The 7,642-nt window shown below is 42.9% G+C and overlaps 1 protein-coding gene across 3 annotated transcripts in view; it reads right to left on the minus strand.

Annotated features, from left to right (window-relative positions):
- JAK2 (Janus kinase 2) overlaps positions 1–7,407 on the minus strand; it is a 158,832-nt gene extending 151,425 nt beyond the window's left edge. For 2 of the 3 annotated variants that reach the window (XM_029201382.1, XM_029201384.1), the window contains exons 1-2: positions 7,110–7,407; positions 6,667–6,745 (exon numbers count right to left, since the gene is read on the minus strand). The gene's annotated coding sequence lies outside the window, so the exon portion shown is untranslated. Of the gene's footprint in view, positions 1–6,666; positions 6,746–7,053 lie in introns of all 3 variants that reach the window. The other variant, XM_029201383.1, reaches the window with a different exon arrangement.
- Positions 7,408–7,642: the final 235 nt, after the last annotated feature.

Consider the following 7,642-nt stretch of genomic DNA (forward strand, 5'->3'; position numbering starts at 1 on the left):
AGGACTGAACTCTAATCAAGGAAATGCCATCATGCACATAGCCAGGTTTTGGAATTGCTATAGAATGCCGTGTGACTCCTTTTTTCCCTGTTTTTTGAACAGGAATGTCTAATGCAGTTAATGCATGTCTTTCCAATCTTGTAGTTTAATTATGTGGGGGCATATTACTTGTCTTTTCACAGGTCTTCAGTTATAGAGGAATCATTCTCAAGAAACCATACCCAAGGAACCTCATCTTCATCTGGACGTGATTTCAATGATGAGATACTGGATTTTGAGCCATGTCATTATGGGATGTGAATTAGAGGTCTCTGAGGAAGGGGTTAGTGTATTTTGGACATAGGAGGGATGTGAAGTGTGGCAAAATGGCAATTATGGCAATAATATTGTCCAGAGACAGCCATAACAAAATCTCCTATCCCATGTTTTCTTCCACAATGTGACCTTGCCACTCCCCAGTTTATACCGAGGGCTAACCTGATTAGGTCCACCAAACCTAACCTGACTCACTTGCTTTTAATCGCCTGCCTTTAGTTGATTTTAAAATCCATATAGCTAACAGTCATTAGCCAAGCAATATATCTAAACTCCCAATAGCTTTCTCATAGATAACACCTTAGACTATAAGTCACTATAATAATGCTTGCCTAAGTTGTTTTTCAGGAGCTAGTTCTTGACCAGCTCAACCCAGCTGAGACTACCACGCATTCAACTGGGACTGCCTGATTGTCCAATGGATCACCTTTTCATGTCAGAAGACCCAAAGCTCCACCCTCAGATCATACTAATGCCACCATTTTCTGAACATGCACCCCATGAAGAAGCCTGTAGCTCAGTTGTGCCTGTGCAGAACTTCAATTACTGCACTTTTTTCCTGCTTCCAATCACCTTTCCCCATGCCTCAGACCACCGCTCTCCTTTATTCCATAAATATCCCAAGCGCTTCACCTTCGGGAAGGCAGATTTGAGATTTGTTCTCCAGTCTCCTCACTTGGCTGCCCCATGAGTAAACATTTTCTCTGCTGCAAACCTCAGCATCTCAGCATGTGGCTTCCTGCACATCAGGCAAAGGAACCTGGTTCGGTAACACAAGAAGCAGTCTATTCCCCACCCCCACCTCGCCATGTTCACTGAAATACTCACTTTTAAACCCTGACTCACCAGGTAAGAAAGCCAACTACCCTGAGGCCCCGATATTTTAAGGAAGTCCAAGCCGCATGTACATGTTCCAGTTAAGAGCCCCAGCTGAGATCTGAGTCAGCAGCCAGTGTCAATTACCAGTCATGTGAGTGAAGACACCTCCAGATGATTCTAGCCTTCTACCTCCAAATTACCCCCAGCCAGCAACTCTTCCCAACTGAGGTCCTAGACACTGTAGAGTGGAAACAAGTCATCTCTGGTGTGCCCTATCTGAAATACTGACTCGTAATAAGAGTCTAATAAAGTAGTTATTTTTCATCACTAAGTTGTGGGGTGGTTTTGTCACAAAGTAATAGCAACTAAAATACATACTAATGGAAATGATCCGGTAGAGGGAAAAATTGAGAATGCAAGAAAAGGAGAGAGAAATACAGTGCTAAAGTCCTTGAAGGCAAAAGGGGATGGTTTCCTCTACCCAAATAGATGAAGAAGTCTTACATGGGACACTGAATAGTACATACATTGTAAAGGAGGGCAGAGTACAGGTACAGATACAGAATTGGAGGAAAGGGGCCTATTGATGGTGGATTGTGTTATTTACACATATGGAGCTAAGTACCAGAAGACACTGTTTTAAGATTTGAAAGTGGTTTCCTGAAGAACAAGAATCAGAGATGTGGGGAGGGGGGCAGAGGCAAGGGGCTGCTGTTTTTTGTTATAAACATTTAAACCATTTACTTCTTAAACTTTATACACACTTTACCATGTGATTTCACCTTTTTAAAGTAAACAGTTTTTTTAAAAATTTAGTCCACTACTTCATTTTCCAAATGAGGAAAAAACAAGTCACTGATTATGTGACTTGCTCAAAATCACACACCATATTGACAGCAGTCGGTCCTTGATCCCCTGACTTCCAAAACAGTGTACTTCCTCACATCACACTACCTTTTATATTATAAAAATATTACCTACTGGCATATTTCATAATCAGAATTTATTAAAATAACCTAGTAAGCAATAACGAATGCCCTATTCTCAAGGACTGATACCAAAAAAGGCAGAAGAGTGTCCTTGTGAAGATCAAAATACTCATTCAAGCAAAACAAATAGCCCATGGACTATCTCTACCTCATTCACCTTTAGAATAGCTATACTGTACAGGCTTCAAAAACAGATAACACTTCCTTTGTCCTTTCCAATTCTCCTAATCTGAATACTCTTAATTATGCTACCTTCAGTTTTATAAGTTATCAACCAAGAATTTCTCTTTCCTTTTAGCAATTAATACCTTATCATTTTATTCAGATCTTACCAGTACAATTGCACCTAGAGGTTAGTTGTCTAAACTGACAGACCAATGAATGTCTAATGCTAACCACTGAATGTCTACTCATTCAAATAATATAAATGCAGGGCTAATGCCCATAAGGAATATGGGTCCCTGTGTAGTATGATATGAGACGACACAGATGAATGACAAACATTCTGTCAAAAAATACCTCCTAGTCTTTATTGTGTCTAAAATTCTCATCATTAGTCCCAGGGATGGAGAGCTTTGAATAGAAGTCTCCACTGATCAACCAAAAGTCAAATTCAACGGTTTTTTGTTATACTAGAGAGAACAAAATATTTGCAATGGTTATTTCTGCATGGGGAAACCATAAGCAATTTTCTTCTTTCTTCTGCTTTTCTAGGTTTTATATTAGACAGCAGTACACATTTTTAAGACCTTTTTCTTTCTTTTTTAAAAATTAATTAATTTATTTATTTTGGGCTGCATTGGGTGTTCGTTGCTGTGCACAGGCTTTTTCTAGTTGTGGTGAAAGGGGGCTACTCTTCGTTGTGGTGTGCAGGCTTCTCATTGTGGTGGCTTCTCTTGTTGCGGAGCACGGGCTCTAGGCGCACAGTCTTCAGTAGTTGTGGCACGTGGGCTCGGTAGTTGTGGCTCGAGGGTTCTAGATACATGCTCAGTAGTTGTAGCGCACGGGCTTAGTTGCTCTGTGGCACGTGGGATCTTCCCGGACCAGGGCTCGAACTCGTGTCCCCTGCATTGGCAGGCGGATTCTTAACCACTGCGCCACCAGAGAAGTCCCAAGACCTTTTAAAATTCTGATTCTTCTCACTTCTTGGCAGTGATCAACAATGGTAAACTTGTTAATCAATCCCACCTTCTTAACCTACCCACCCACCTGCTTCACACACTGACTGCTCCATCTTTGTCGCCTTTGCCAATTCCTCTTCTTTCACCCATTCTCTAATTATGTGCAGTTCCCAAGGCTCAATCTCAGATGCACTGCTCTTCTCTCTAAGCACAATTCCAGCCTTAAATTTCTCTATTACGTTCTAGTCATATTGTCCCACTGTCTGGCTATCTATTTTCACTTACTTACCCCACTGTTACCTCAAACTCAACATATCCAAAATATAAGCCCAGTTGTCTGTATCCCGTCAACCAGCTACTAATACCTCATACCTATTTCTGTCAGTACTGTCATTAATAAAACCCTAGTTCTTTTTTGTCACCAACTAGGTGAGTAACTTTGGCCACATTTTTAAACCTCTCTGGGTTTCCTAATGCACATGTTCTCAGATATCTTAAGAGTTTCAACACTCTTTGATTTCCTCTGTCACTGAGGATCAAAACTTCAGTCATTTTTGATTACTCCTCTCCCTCCCCGCACTACATCCTCCTTTCTTATTCAGTCCAGAATTAAGCCTTGTGTGACATCTCTCCAGTCTTATTTTCACTAAAGCCAAATCCTCATTACCTCAGGCCCAGATTATTTTCCTAGCTTTATCACTTCTCTTTCCAACTCATACTCTACCCAGTGCTGGTGCCACTGTGATTTTCTTAAAATACTTTTTTAAGCAAGTTCCTTCTCAATCTGAAACTTTTAAAGTTTGTCTATTACCTACGAAGCAAAGTGCTGATACATTCTTCTCATCCTAGCACTTGAAACCATCCATAATCTAATTCCAATCCACATTTTCAACCTGATTTCTTACTACTCTGGATTCTAAGAGGTTGATATGACTTTCAATATTCTAGGCTGAGGATAAGAGTCCCGGAATTCAGGTGGTAAAAGTGGGGGAAGCAGAAATATGAATGACAAAATAAATATGAATAGGACATGTTGAATGGATTAATATATGAGGTAAATGAAAGAGGTAGTTTAAAGATGACATCTAATTTAAAGCCTATATGGCTAGGAGAGAAGAAAATTACAAAGGGGTATAAAAAGATGATTTTCATTTAAGGTATGTTATGTTTAAGGAGATGGTCAAAAATACTAGTAGAAAAACAGTACTGGAAAAACCAGAAAGTAACTAGAATGACAATCAATAGGATTAGCCTAAAACGAAAAAGCTAGACAGAAGCTATAAAGATATTAAATAGGAGAGTAAATATACTAAGCTATGATCAGCTAGTACTGGCTTTATCAATAAATTGATAACTGGCTGTATCAATAATTGTATCAATAATTTTGGTGGGGAGGGGAATCAATTAGTGACCAACATTAAAAAATGCAGTTTTCCCATTTAAAAATATTTATCAGAAAAGCCAACCAAAAGCTAAGGCAAAGGTTCCCAAACTTTCTCCATTTAGGAAATTCTTAGTCTTAGTAATTTTTTCATAGCACCCTTAGGCCAAAAGAAATACTTAAGTAGCTGGGTTCAAACCACTTAAGTGTTAATGTCCTTATAACTTAGTGCTTGTTGGACACTGTACAAACTCTCAAACCTGGAATCAAATTGGACAACATGATACTGTAGTATCCTGTTTCATACAGTAGTTGCTTTTTATCAGAGCAACCTCTAAAAATACAGCTTTGCAAAAACATGACATTGTAGAAAGGAATGTGTCAATCTAATGTTGAAACTGTGAACTACCTCAAACTATCAGTTCATGCTTGGGTTCAATGGCACTCTGGGCCACCTCAGCACACAGTTTGGGAAACTGGGAGCAAAGGGAAGGGGCCTAAAAAAGAGAAGAATAAAAAATAATGGGAGAGGAGCAAAAGAAAGTTATTAGCATGGTTAACCACAAGAGGGCAGCACAACAGTTGGTAGGGGCGGCACAAATGTGGGGGGGAGGGGGGTGCGGAGAGATGATAAGGGTCAAACCTTTCCATAAAAATGCTCTAAGATCCCTTAACCACTTCAAGACATAAAAGTCCTTTTTCTCCTTATACTAAAGAGGAAGAAACACTGGTCACTGGCAGATCACCTTATGCAGTCATTGTGCCCTTCTCTGAATATCCTTTGCCTGCCCAGCCATGACTTTCACAGTAGCCAAGCAATGTACTACTTTGCATGCATAATCTTATTCAATCCTCACAACAATCTTATAAGAAAGTGAGACTCAAAGAGATTTTAAATAATACCACTATTAAGTGGCAGGAACACCAGAATTCAAACCCAGATCTGACCCCAAAGCCAATGTCCTTCCCTATTCTGCCTCAAAAGTATCTCACCTTTCAGCAATAACCAGGTGAAGTACAGAAAAGATCATGTTCCCATCCTATACCTGAAACACCTGTCTCAAATCACTAGGAAAAACCAGTAAATGAAACAAACTATTCCTTACAGGTCCCTAAAACATGCTAAATAACTCCAAACACAGGACACTCAGAGCCAAAACAAGCATTATATGCTTAACTAGTCAGCAAGTACTGTAGCTTTCCTGTACAGGTAAATACTTGTTAAGGCAAATGTTGGACACATCTGCTTTGCAGATATGTTACACACTAAAAGATATGTGCACATACAAGCAAGCGATTCTCATACCTAAAGTGGTAAAAGGTGAAGGGGGTAGGGAAAGATAGGCCAAAGGTTGATTATTCATCTTCATATCTACTGGGTGTTATATCAGAATACCTGCAATAGCCCAACAACTCACTTGTACAAACCTATTAAGAAACCAAAAGCAATCGTCATCGCTCTTATTCCCACTTGTAGTTTCCTTCTCCACATTTTTCCTCCCCTCTGTGACATACTCAGCTGCCTCTATCCTTTCATTCAGAGAAAAGGAGTTTCTTCTGACACATTAATAACCACCGGAAAGCAAAATGGGTAAATTCAACCGACACAGCAAACTTAAGCAGATAAAACCATTCACGAAGCATTCAGTGTGGTCGCAGAAACCCCAGCAAGAGCAGCTAACGTGTCCTCTCAATAGGTATCTCTTATTACTTGAAAATGTTCCTCGTTCAAAGATTAACAATCTTTGGCTGCTTGAGGAGAAAGGGTAACGGAAAACGTTTTCTCTGCAAAGAAAGACAATGTACAATCAGCAGAGAAACAAACAATTAACGTTTCTTAAAGGATCCAAGAGCAACAATAACCCCCAAAATTACCCTCCCAGAGCAATATTCAAAGTTCAGTACTGCCATTTTCAAAGGAGTAAGCAACAATGAGCCCTGCCCGTCGACACACGCTTCCAACCTTCCTACGCACAACAGCTCGAGACACCCTCGTCTTTACTGCAGCGAAAAAATACAGCAGCCAGGATCGCATACCCACCTTCGCGGGAAGGGGAGGAAGGGCCTCTTCTGCAGAAGAGAAACAGGTCACATCTTGTTGCCTTGCCTGCTTCCGAAACCTTAAAAAAAAAAAAAAAAAAGCAGCAGTTAGTACCGCAGAAATCCAGGGGAAATTGATGCTCTTTTCTAGGCTGTTCAAATGTCTAGAAAATTTTAAAGAGGAATAAGTAAAGGGGGAGGAGGAATATCAGACACATAAGAATGCAAATATCAACGCAAGACACTCCGTTGTAGGTTCCCTTTTAAAGAGGAGGATTTTCTTGCCGAGAAGTTTACTGCCACTAGCGAGGGGAAAGCGGGGATCAGGAGGTGGGAGGGAGGGTGAAGAGAGAACTGCTGCCGGAGCCCAGGCAGCAATAACACCCACCGCTGCACGGATCAGGCGACGAGGACGCGCCCCGAGGACGCAGGGACTGCTCCTACCCGGCGCCTCCGCCTGGCCACGATCTTCGAAGCCCCTGGAGCGGGCAAGGGTCCGAGCGTCCGCCAGGCTGGGCCCTCGGGGGCCCTCCCGTGCGGGTTCTGCTCCCACTCACATCCCTCGGCGGCGAGGACCGGGCCTCTCCCTGCGCGGCGATAGCAGCCCTCCGCCCCGACGCGCGCCGCAAGTCCGGGCCCCGGGGCCGAGGGGCCGAGGCGGCGGCACGAACTGACGAGCGAGCCGGTAGCCGGCCCAGCCTCTCAGCGCCCCGGGAGGCCGTTAGCGGAGGCCGCTGCTTGCCCCCTTCTGCTCCTCTTCCTCTCTCCTTCCGGCAGCCCACACCACTCCCACTTCGGGCAGCCGGGAAGCCCGTCACAGTCGTCGTCTCCACCCTCTTCCAAGCCACACCGTCTTCTCAGCGCCGCAGGCGACACTGTCTGGGACGCCCTATTTACGTCCAACTCAGCCTCCCAGTTGGCCTCGGGTCCGGCGGCCGGTTCACGGCTGGCTGAGGCCGCCTCGGAGCGGGGCGGGG

Source organism: Monodon monoceros, unplaced genomic scaffold (assembly GCF_005190385.1).
Source record: "Monodon monoceros isolate NGI ecotype Baffin Bay Population unplaced genomic scaffold, NGI_Narwhal_1 Super_Scaffold_5, whole genome shotgun sequence".
Taxonomy (NCBI): domain Eukaryota; kingdom Metazoa; phylum Chordata; class Mammalia; order Artiodactyla; family Monodontidae; genus Monodon; species Monodon monoceros.